The 12,525-nt window shown below is 53.6% G+C and overlaps 1 protein-coding gene across 3 annotated transcripts in view; it reads left to right on the top strand.

The window, feature by feature from the left end:
- Positions 1–12,525, top strand: part of PTPRN2 (protein tyrosine phosphatase receptor type N2) — a 363,220-nt gene that overhangs the window by 178,094 nt on the left and 172,601 nt on the right. The window lies entirely within an intron of this gene.

The following is a 12,525-nucleotide window of genomic DNA, read 5'->3' as shown; positions in this document are numbered from 1 at the left end:
TGTCACGAGCATATTATTGACAGCGCTCTTCACTCCAAATTGGAAGCTGAGTGCAATGCCCGCCCTTGCCTGTGAGTCTGTCTTACGAGGCTTGATGTGCCGTCTCCCTGCTGCTCTGCATAAGCCCAGAAAGAGCTGTGCCCAGTGGACGCTGGCAGAAGGGGCACCTGACTGGGCACTTCTGAGGGCGGGGTCCTGGGCAGCATTGCTTTGGGGCCAGAACTTAAATGTGTCCTGAACTCGGTCCAGTGTCATGGTTTTTACATAAGTGGCAAAGTTTTACTTATCTAAGGCCTTCGGCCAGGAACGCCCAGGCAGTTATCATCAAGGACCATGGCTTCATCTTGAAACTCTTTTATCCTTTATATTTTAATATACTGTGACTTCAGATCACACGTGCCACCATTTCCCTTATTTGGGGGTTCCACTCTCTAATCTGAATTGACTCTGTTTTATTTAAAACAAAGCGGTAGCTTTCCCACGGACAAAGCAAGCGGTTGTGTGGAGCGAGACTCCTTATGGGAAGCTCCTCGCTGGCACCGAGCTTGGATCACGGGGGCGGTGAGCACACTTGTGTGGGCGCGACTGTGCCTCAGGGCTGCTTGGCTGTAATTGGCTGGGTAGATTCTGGACTGAAAAATCCAGCCTGAGAGGATGATTATAAGACGTCTGAAACATGATGCTGTGAGATGACATTAAACAGATTCGTGTCATGTTGAGAGAGCTGGCTGTGGGCTCTGCTGCTTCCAAGGGGCATGTGGGGAGGGGGCTAGGCGGGAATTGTCGCCCTGGGTGAATGAGAAGAATCCTACCGTGCCGCCCAAAACTGAGCACGAGGGGGGCCTGCGAGCCTGAGGCCTCCGGGGGCATCAGAGCCAATGCGAGGACTCTGCAGAGAAGGAGGCAGCCTGTCTTTAGCTTTGGAAGAAGGTTTGAGGTGCCAGCATTTGTGATCCACGTGACTAAACATCAAACATCCCTTGTCCCGTTCGCTGGGTATGTACTGAACAGCAGAAACAGGCTTGTGAAGACTGGATGGTGGCAAAGAACCATGTGTGGGGAGTGAACAGCAGCAACAGATCCGGGTCTGAGTCACGTAGCCTCAGTCTTTCCTTCAGGAGAAGCGGTGACAGTGGGGTGGCCCACAGCCATTGCGCCCCTGCAGTGGCAGGAGGGACCCTCGGGGCCTGAGGAAACCTGTCTGCCTTCCTTCCGCCAATTTGGTGACACTTGATGTGCCCAGGGCTCCTGGTGGGACACACTCTGGCCTCTGCACCCGCCGAATGAGTTACTGGAGAAGAGAATCGAGGCTCGTAAAGAACCACCGGACATACACAGTCAGGAAAACGTCCCAGAGAGGAAAAGGGAGTGATAAAAGTGGTCGCATCAAACACAGGCTTTTCCTCACTGGCACTTAGGTGCCCAGTGCGACCCGTGGGGCCAGGACGGCAGGCAGAAGCCACGTCTCTGGCTGTTGGGACCATGTGCTGGGCCCAGAGGGAGCCCAGGGCTGACTCCAGACCGTACCAGGCCCAGGAGGACAGACAGGGATTTGGACGTTTCTCAGGAATTTGTAAAAAGTGATACACCCTGTGGCATTTGCACTCATGCAGCCTAAGTGAACTCTTTCTCTCTCAAAAGGAAAATATGCTGAGTGCAGCAACTTTCCGTACCCATAATCCTGTTCGTTTGTTACCTCATGGATGTCAAGTCGCCACTGAGGCGAACCCACCGGCTGGGTGGGTCTGCTCTCGGGCCCATGTTCTGGGACATGGAGGTTGGCCCAGGAGAAAAGCAGTGTGTGGGTTGTGCCCGGTGAGGCGCAGGGCAGGGCTGTGGGGGCACCAGCATGTCAGCAGCGGCCTGGGTCCTGGGCAGTGGACGCTGGAGAGGTCTGTCTGGCGCTCTCCCCACCCCAACAATTAATGCCAAGCCCTTTTGTCAAAACTATGGGACGTGAGCGTTCAAAGAAACAGATTCGGGTCCAGGGTGAGGACACGTCAGCCTCCAAGCTGTTGCATCCATTCGTGTCTTCCTGGAATTAAAAGAGGAACCGATTGTGATGCCAGCGTGTCCCTGGGACGTGTTCTAGCTCCACAAATCTGAACAGACGGGCCTCTTGGGCCCAGTGCCCCGAGGACAGATAGGTGCTCAGACCCACGCGGCTCGTGTTGGAGACGCGCTCCCGCCCTATGCCTTGGAGTCCCCATGGCTGCTGGAAACCCAGGAGGCACTGCTCACCTCCCACCCGCACGCTCACCTTCTCGGCGCTGGATCACTGGACTCCAAACCAGCTCAGGCACGTCACGCAGTGACCTTTCTCTTCTCTGCGCTTTTGAGAAGAAACCAACAAAAGACAACAATAGTAAGCTTTCTACATCCATCATCGTAAGCTGCGCTGACCTTCAGGGAAGGGCCCTGGGCAGCCGTGGACGGCAGACCCGATTCCTCCAGCAGGAGCTGGGAGGAGAAAGTAAAACGACGGGTCCCCCGCTCTGCCCCTTCTCTTTGTTTACGTAACTATTAGCATTTAGCTCTTCAGCAGCACATTTTATACTCCAGAGGCTCTAAAATTACCCGTCATGTGTATCACTACTGCTACAGGAACGGAAACAAGCATTTTAATGGTCAAATTTGGCAGTGGAGGAAAATGCTTCTAAAACCGCTCTTTGAAAATGAACCCAGAGTCACGGAAGTGAAATTTGCATTTATTTGCTTGAAGGACATGGTTATACAACCTCCGGGAATCAAATATTGTCATGAATTTTTTAAAACTGAAAACAAATTTAGGGAGAGCAGAATCCAAGGGCTAAATATTTCCCATACAAGTGTGTCGTGTTATAAGATCCTGAAAATTAAACTGTCAGCAAAGTGATAAGATTTGCCTATTCCTATTATCTCAGAGAAATATCATGTAAACAAGCAGCAAAACCACAGTGAAAACCATGCTTGGTTTCTTAATTACCTTTTTTTTTCTTTTTGGTTGAATAAGGCATCATCTACTGAAAAGGAATGCATGCAATCCTTTAAAAGTACAGTAAAGCCTTGGGTTGCGAGTAACATGGTTTGCGAGTGTTCGCAAGATGAGCAAATATTTCCAATACATTTTAACGTGGTAAACGAGCAATGACTTGCAATACGAGTACTTTGTTTCCGGAACGAATTATGCTCGCAAACCAAGGTATTTCTGTAATGTGTTGGTTGACTATGTTTGCTGCTACGAGTAACAACCCCTGAGGTGTGGGTGCAGAGGGCAGAGGGCAGGGGGCAGAGGGCAGAGAGCCCTGACGTGTAGGGAGGTGTAGTCCATGAGCTGCTGCTCGACCCCAGCAGACTCCCAGCACAGGCTCTGCCCAGGGCACCCCCATCCTTCATTCCCCGAAGACGCACAGAGCAGCTCCACGAGCCCACGGAAGCCCTGCCGGCTTTTCTCAGGCAGAAACCTCACAACAGTCCCTTTTTTGGTGACAAAATCCATTCTTTATCCCCAAATTGGACACCAGAAGCGTTAACAGAGCAATTTCTGCTTTTTTTCACGGCTCCAAGTCACAGGCGTTTGAAACGAGACACTAAAAACAGCCGTGGAAACGGCTTCCATTTGTACCCCGTTTATTCTGGCTCAATGTAGATTTTCTGGAACTGGGTGGGATGAGGAACACCGGCGGTGACAAGGTGCTGACACGTTTCCTGTAATGATGTGACAGCAGCAAATGATTTTTGCAGTTTATAGAATTGTAAATGAAGTTTGCTGATTAAGTCAGTAACAGTGATGAAATTAATAGATACTCTCGAAGTAATTAGACAAGCAAGCTATTCTTAATATAAAAGAGAGAGCCTGGAAAAATTGTATTCCATTTTCTCAATGACCTTAGAAGTGCTGGGAAGGGAGGGGCCGATAAGCTCAAATTAAAAGCTGCCACCACCAAGGAAAGAGGCCCTCGCTGACGATGAAGCAGAGAGAAAAGGCCTTTTCCTGCCCGTCTCAGCTTGGGCCCCCGTGACAGATCCACACACGGCTTAAACACAGACACTTACACGTTCCATCCAGGGGGCTGCAGTCTGAGACCAAGGGGTGTGGGGCTGCCTCCTCCCGAGGCCTCCCTCCGTGGCACTGGGTGGCTCTGCTCCCCATGTCCTGCCCTGGCCGTCCTCTGTGCATGTGTGTCCTGGTCTCGTCTCACAAGGACCCCAGGCCTCTTGGGTCAGGGCCCAAATGGTCCCCTTTCACCTAATCACCGCTGCCCAGGCCCGTCTCCGTACAGAGCCCCATGCTGAGGTTCTGGGGTCAGGGCCTCTGCACATGAGTTTAGGGGACACAGCTCGGCCCCTGACATGACCACCCTCTCCTGCCTTTTCTCGTCCTCCTGCCGAGCCCCAGCGCGGACTTGAAAAGCTGTTGCACCCAGAGCACATCCTGAAACTTTGGGTTTGCATTACTGGAATTTGGGGTCATGGTCCCAAGCATTGTGGTGTGTTCAGTGAGTGCTACTTGAATTGAGCCTTTTGTTCCCCCAGATGCTGCCCCTGAGGGACAGGCAGGCCTTGGGGGAGACAGGACAGTAAATGGGACGGGCCCGACACCAGCACTGCTGCTCGGCTGGGAGCCTGATCCTCACGTTCAGAACGGGAATCGGGCGTGTGCAGGGAGTGAAGGGCCGGCCCGACAGCACTCTGTCCGTGCGGCCCAGCCCCCCCTCCCCCAGGACCTCCCAGCAGCCCCCAAGTCTTGACTTCGCCTCCTGATGTGATGCTTGTTTTCTGTCAGATTTTTGTGTCTTGTCAGCGTCAAGCTGGACATGTCAGGAAAGGTCTCTGCGCTCCTTTTTGACATGGATAGAAAGGAAGCACCCCGTAAAGCCAGCTGCGGTGCTCAGAGAAGCGTCCCCGCCCTGAACTGTGCGGTGACTCGTCCCCAGGAGCGCAGGGGTCCTGGTGGCCATGGCAGGGTCGCTGAGCTGAGAATGTTTCGAGGAGGAAAACAACACGGCCGTCCTGGGTCTGTTCTGCTGTTTCAAAGAAACAGCCAACACACATTCAGTGACGTAGGACCCTGAGTGTCAGTTACTGCAGCCACGTGTCTGTGAGGTGCAGCTGTGCATGTGGCCTTGAGGTGGCACAATATCCATGGTACGGTGATGGGACCTGTGCTCATCCGTGAATGCCCAAAAGAGGGCCCGGAATTGTCACCGAGAACACCTAGTTTAGTCTCCCAGAGGCCACGGTGCTTTTGGGGAAGTCGTCCTCTGGCCCCGGACCCTTCTGTTGCGTCCTCGTCCGGTAGTGGACACCACTGTCTACAATCAGAAACTGGGCCTTCCGGTCTGGAGTGACCAGTGCCTGGGCCCTGAGTGGGGCGCAGACAGTGCCGTCCCCCAGCGCCCCCTGTGCAGCCTCCGCCCCGCCTCCCACGTGCAGGAGGCGCATGAACGAAACAGCTCTTCTCGCCTCAGTGACTTCCGCCCGTTCGACTGGCAGATGATGAAAACGGTGTCTCCTTCCTGCACTCGGAGGCCTTGGGAGGATCCCTGCTGTTTGTCTACCGCAGTTTCCTGGTCCTGGGTGGCTACATTGTGGAAATTACTTTTCTGAAAAGAAAAGAAAATTGACACTCACAGTGGGCGCATCAGTCTGACCAAGGCTTGTAGATCCTTTCCACAGATGCTAGTGCTGCTTAGATACTAATTTAGAAAAAATTTCATCAAATCATACCACATAGGAAAAAATCTATTTCCTCTATGTCCTTGGCCTTAATCTTAACATGGACTGGTTCGCCAATATGGGAGGCTGCTCTTCAGAGAAGCCTGAATCTATTTATGTTCTGATAGAAAATGTTGGAGCAGCCCATAGTATGTTGTGGGGAAATGAGTTGGAGCCAGTCATCAGAAAGTGGACTTCGCAAGACCCCCCACCCCTTGGAAGCAAAGCACCTGCCGTGATCCTTCGAGAGCTGGGCGTGCGGACCGGGGGTGGTGACCTGGACGAGTGCCCCCCCCAGAGGGAGCCTGCCTGCCAGCAAGACTGCCGCACAGGGAAGCACCCACCCCCTCCCCGAGGAAGCGTGCCTCCTCTGTTTATTCCCGTTCAAGGGCCCCTGTGTGGATGAAACCAAAGATACTTTCTAATGCTTCCTAAATGAAGACGTCAAAGGACCTTTTCATTCAGTGCTCATCCTTAACGTTTAAGTCTTTGCAATAATTAAGTCTAGACTCTGGATATCTCTGAAGAGATCATCTGGGAACCCCACAGACACTGATATGCCTGCCAGGTTCTGGAGGGTCCTGGTCAAGCTTGGGGAACCTGCTTGGTGTCTAACAGCAGCATCACAACAGTGGGTCCGCCCGAGGCCACGTGCAGACTGCGGGTCTGCCGCCATCTCCATCTCCAGAGGGGTTGTTGCTCAGTTGGGTGTGGGAGCTGAGCAGCCTGTGCTCTCCTGGCAGCAAGGATTTGTTGGTTTTGGTTTGCTTTGCAAGATCTTTGCAGTTAAGGAGACAAGAGACAGGGTGTGCACTGAGCACTCCCTGTGTGACCGGCGTGCAGGCCCGCCCAGCACAGGGCTCCATCAGTGGGCCCTTGTCCCAGGTGGACACCCGCTGAGCAGGGCCCCCCCCCCCCTAAGCTGCACACGTGCGTGTGAGTGACGGGTCTGCACCAGCTCACCAGACCGTGTGCTCCTATGCACACACTCGGCCATGGCTGTAGAGCTTTCAGGACGCCTGTGGCTGGTTATCTAGACATCAAGGGCCCTGACAGAGCTGTGGGTGATGGCAGCTCACCCCCATTCAGGAACAGTCACAGCGTGGACATGGGTGTGCGCTGGCGCCTGGGACGGACATCGCTCCGCTCCCATGGGCAGACAAGCAATTCCCCAACAGGCAATAAGTGCATGCATTCAATTGTGACGAGAGACGCTGGAAGCCAGGGGTGTTGATAGAAAATGAGGGGATGAGGGATGGTAGGGGGGCGCGTTCTGAGGACGACATGAAGGGCATCATTTACTGGCATCCATGGTACAGCAGGTGATGTGACCAATTAGAACAACGTCTGAGAAAGATGGACCCCAGAGTGGAAGGGTGTCCTGTCCAGAGGTTGATACTGGCCTGGGAGGGTGTGGCCTTTGGGTTGGGGAAGGAGGCCTCCCCAGAAGATGGGAGGACCCTATCCTGACTTCTGGCCCTTTCTCTGTCACTAATGCATCGAGACCCCAGGCCAGCTGCTCCACCTGTGTGGGCCTTGGTTTGTGCATATCTAAAGCAGAGATGCTGGGCTAGCTGACTTCTCAGGCCTCCGTCTGCTCCACAGCTGTCCGAAGCCAACCCTCAGCCGTGTTCCAGTGTGGCCTGGAACCTAGTGGTAGAACCTCCAAGCTGCTTCACATATAATAGCGTCTCGAATGTTTGCAATAACTTGCACCTGTGGGTTAGAGCATCTCACAGCTGCTCCATCTGAGAGCCTGCAAGGTGTGACCAGGACCCCTCCCTCCTGCCCCCACCGCCCACGTGGGAGGTGGGAAGTGTATTTGTATTCTCTCCTCTCTCTAGTCAGCGCTGGCATTGTTTGTTAATTTCGACTCCAGGTCCCTGGGTGGGGGCCTCGTCTTAGGGAGCTTTCGGAACGACATGGGTGGGAGGTGACGGGGATCACTCCCTCTAACCTAGGGGACGTCCGGCGTGTCCGCCTTGCTCTGTTTCAGTGGATGGTCTCTAACATAACCCCTCTTGGGAGTTTGCTCATCACCAGCACTGCCTCTGTGATGTGTAGAAGACACACTTGCTGTGTCCTCCACGGAAGAAGAAATTTAAAAGAACAGAAGCAAAGAGCCTAAGACCACAGACATGGATCCGAGGGGTGATCGCATCTCAAATACTGTACATAGTCCTCCCAACCCAGGCGTCCTGCCCATGACTCCGTCCCTCATCTCTAATCACTCGTGCTACGTGTCAGTATCTTTTATTCCTTTCCCATTGTGAGTGACACAGTGTGATATGTATAATGACAACTAGAACAAATTCAGGTAATGAGGTCACCTTGGGCCTGGATTACTGTCTGAGTGCTGTTTTCCACAGAAATTATGTGAGAGCACCACATGCTCAGCGTACGTCCCCTCCCTAAGTGTGGGTGTCGACAGCAGGATGTGTTAGAACTTGCGAGATGCAAATGGCTTGCTTTGGCCTCGCTGCTTTAGACCCGTAAATTGGTCTGTAATGAGACGGCTCCTGGTTTCATCGCAAGGAAAGAGTGATGGGTTGTGATTAAGTTATTTAGTTTCCTTCAGAGGCAAGCTTTGTATGCAGAACGTAGAGTGGCTTAAAGTAAACGGGGCCCAGAATATCTCACTGGTTTTTTTAATGGGAGTGTTTAGTGAGCACATATGACGTGCTCAGACAGCTGTCAGTGAGCACTCGTGGAACAGGGGACCTGCAGGGACCTGGGCAGGTGGGCAGGACTTGAGAAATGGAAGAAGAGTGTCGGGCACTGGAGGCGCTGTGCGGGCCTCAGCGGGGACGGCGCATCACGGGGAACAGCCAGGGTGAGCCAGGAAGCCAGGGGGAAGCGCTGGGCCTGCCATTGTGCTGCTGGGAGCCGTCACGGGGTTCCCCTTAGCAGGGGTGACATGACAGATGGTGAGTGGAGGAGCCCACGCTGTGCTGAGGGGAAGGCTGGACTCGGGGACAAGAGTGTCAGAAGGACCTGGCTGCTTCTGAGCAGGTGACATGGTGGGGAGGGGCATGTTGCTGAGGAGGACAGCCAAACACCAGCGAACGGGCCGGAAGTCAGAACCCCCAGGGGACACACTCAGGAGAAGAGCACATCCCAGCCGGTGTACTTCCGTGGGCACTTCAGGCCTGCGTGCACCTGCCTGGCCCCTGGTCCCCAGGACAGGGTGGCTCCAACCAGGTGGGGCTCAGGGTGGTGGACATGGTTTTGGCGACGTGTACTCAGAGGCAGGTGGCGCTCTTTTAGACGAAGTCCTCCTTAGCTGGACAGAACCTTCCGTGAGAACACGAGCTGAGAGGCAGCACGTACCTCCGCGGCCTTCCCCACAGGCGACCAATGATGCCTCTCTTTACACTTTGATACAAGTGTGTACACACCGGCCATCCCTCCTGAGCTCGCAGGGCCACCGTGACAGGAAAGCAGGACGTGGCACCTCGTTAGTGTCAGCCAGGTGAGACGGGAGATGCAGCTGGCACCGCCCGTGTGTCCGAGCGCCTGCACCAGGCCCCCCTTCCTGCCCGTCGGGGTCAGTGAGCTGTTAGGGGCATTTCCCATTCGTGACCTTCCTACAGCCTGGCAGTCACAGGACGCGTGACCAGCACAGGGTCAGCCTGTGTCCTGTCTGTAGGCACACTCGTGGGATGTGCATGAGCTCACACACACACACACATTCACACACACGCTAAACATCCTCCTGACCCTCAGGCTGAGACAGAGCTGTGCCCCTGGGAACTGTGTCGACGTGCAGCTCGAGGCCTTGCTCTTCTGAAGGTGGCTGAGTGGGTGACAGGAACACCCGTCCAAACAATGGCGTCCAATGTCTGCTGCGCTGGAGTCACCTGCAGGGTTTGCTGGGCTCGTGGCTCCAGGCACCCCCCGAAACCATTCCACCAAGCTGGGGTGTCATTTGCATTTCTGACCATCCCCAGGTGGGCCGCCCTGGAGAACATGCTGTGTGACACCCTTGAAATGTGGTCTCATTTGATGGGGAAGCTCCGACAATACTAACCTGAGGTCAGAGGCTAACTTGTGCCGTCCCGACAGTGTTGTCAACTCCATAACTTGGAAATGGGTCACTCGTTGTCCCCGAGTGTCAGGGCAAGGCCGCTCCCCAGGGGGTGTGGGTTCCCTCAGTCAGGAGCGAGTAAAATATTGGTGCTTGAGTCCTTAAATCACTTGGTACATTGAATTTTTTTAATTTGATAAACTGAATTATTTAAAGAAAAGACAAAAAGAAACTAGAATTTCTGTTTAAAGAAACTCAAAGGGAAAAATTCCTTTTAGAACAGGGAATAAATTATTGTTCAAAAGAGCATCCTATTTTATTATGATTGGAGTCGCTTTTTTGTATGTCTTTCCATTTATTTATTAGCTGGTCTCATATAGTGAGTTTCATCTGTACTGGATTAGCATTCTTCACAGCATGAGTGTGTTCCCCGTTTTTCATCAGTGTCTCAGTGGAACAACCCCCCCGCCCAGCACCGTCTGCAGCCTCCGAGTTTGTGTGAAGACCAAGGAGTGGACAGTCTTCACTCTGAGGTCCCTTCAGGGGACAGCCTGTGTGACCACGTGGCCTGGTGCCTGAGGATGGGGCCACAGTGAGGTGTGAGGTGTGAGGTGTGAGGTGTGAGGTGTGTGTTTTGTGGTGGGGGGCCTTTCTGTCCCCCATTGGCTTTTCAGGATATATTGTGTTATCTTTGTTGTTTTCCTTTGTTTATGTTACGTTGCCATGGAAAAATGAATACAGAGTTTTAAAATCTTATAACAGTGCTCTGTGTCATCCTATAAACTTGCCCATTACCTGGAAACTGGGCGTTTGACCTTTAAAGGGAGTGTGATAAGTTGGGCGACACCCAGAGACCCGCCTCCCGTGTCGTTGCTGCTGCTAACGGGCTGCTCATCCCAGGACAGGTCGCGGCGAACAGCGACGAGTCTCTGAGGACCAGCGCCTGTGGCCCAGGCCAGTCCACGCCATGAAGTGGTTTTGTAAAACTCTACATAGTTATACAAACACTGGAAATCGATGTCCCTCCCATTAGGAAGCGATACACGAAGACTGAGACTGTACCCCATGGTTTTTCACCCCCTCCCGTCATTCCTCCCTCCAGATGCTACTGTTACTTCACATTTGTCGGTTCCCCCTGGTTCCCAGTGCCCAACCTTTCAAATTGATGCTGTCGGCCCATTAGCCAGAGGAGGCGGGACTGTTCTCTGAAGCTGCCACACCCTGGTCAGCCCTGACGCAGTGACGGGCACGAGCGTTCATCCCCACCTTCCGGCCGGTCACTCTGCACACGGTGGGCTTGCCCAGCACACAGCTGGCCGCAGTGGGGGCTCTCTTCTCAAGCTGTGAAATCCCAGGTTTCCCCGAAGGCACTACAACCACCTGTGTTGTTCAGACGGTGTCAGCCAGCTCACGTCCTGGGTGTTTGTCAGTCAGCGGCGTCCTGCATGGCCGTGGCTCAGGCTCACCCTCACCGACCTGAGGCCTCCTTCCTGCATCGCAGGCGCCTCTGCAATGTCTGTCACCCCTAGAAAGACTTGAGGCCAAATGGCAGAGGAGGAAGTGGGCTAATAGACGTGGGTTTTGACCTGGTTTTTGTTGTGACTTTGGCGCTGCCGTTTGCTGGCGAGCCCACCCTGATGAACACCTTTGCACCAGCACGTGTGCAGCCTGCGATAGCCTCCCTTCCCGCCACCTAGAGACCCGAGTGCCAATCACCGGGGAAGATTGTGCTGCTGACTGAGGTGGCATGGCATTTCCCCTCCAGAGACTGGACATTTACCTGAGGTGGTAAAAGGCATTTTCTGTACCGTGATGCACATTTGCATGTAAATCTCTGCCTTCCTGTATCTCACTCACGCTCCCTGAATGCATATCTTTGCGAATTAGCCTCTTTTGTTTCACTGGGGTGTTAAATGCACATTTCCAAATTGCTTCTGCACATATGCAGTTAATGAATTAAAGGGTATTTGCTCTCACACCTTCCCTGGGGAGCGCGTGTTCCCTGCAGCTTGAGCGGTAGCGGGTGGAGCCGCCGGCTCTGAGGGCTCGCAACACACGGGCTTTCAGGCCGCCCATAAGGTGTGTTTTCCTTCCCACTCTTGTCCTCTGTTGCTTGGGATTTGTGTCCTAATCAAAGTGTGCAAGAAATGCGTTTCACCACCATCAGGCAGGCCGCTGCAGGCACAGCCACTCCATTAATTAACGCGGTGCTGCTGTGGCGGCTTCGGAGCGCCCCGATTCTCCATTCCCGGCAGAGGACTTCGCTTTGACTAGTGTTATCACAGGAAATGCCAAAGGAATTAGCAGTGATTAGGCCATTCCTTCCAAGTGGCGCTGAAAGCTCGGAGACCTGCTCTCATTCCAACAAGAGCTTTAAAAATCACCGACTTCAGCCCCTGTTCTGCTGTGTACACGCCAAACTCACGTGGGTGTGGTCCCCAGAGTCACCTGCTGACGTCTGTCCTCCATTCATTTTCCTTCCAGAAGCCTTCAAATTTGGGTTCATGGTGGATTAGGAAAAAAGAATATTTTTTCAAAGCATTAATGGTTCAAAACCCCATTTGTTCATTCTAGAAAGTATTAAGTACAAATAGCGTCTGTTGTGCCTGGGGCGGGGGAGGCGCCTCAGGTGTGCAGGCGTCAGACCCGAGAAGACTAAGGCCCGAGCAGCAGAGACTCAGTGTGTGGAAGCTGCACAGACGCAGGGGCCTCTGGGGTGGGGACCTCTGGTCAGCACTGCTCGGAGGGTGCTCCAGGACACGGGACACGCCAGCTGTCTAATGTGGAGAGTAATGTGTTGG

This window comes from Hipposideros armiger, unplaced genomic scaffold, assembly GCF_001890085.2.
Source record: "Hipposideros armiger isolate ML-2016 unplaced genomic scaffold, ASM189008v1 scaffold_295, whole genome shotgun sequence".
In the NCBI taxonomy this organism is placed as follows: domain Eukaryota; kingdom Metazoa; phylum Chordata; class Mammalia; order Chiroptera; family Hipposideridae; genus Hipposideros; species Hipposideros armiger.
This window is presented reverse-complemented; position numbering and strand designations above follow the sequence as displayed.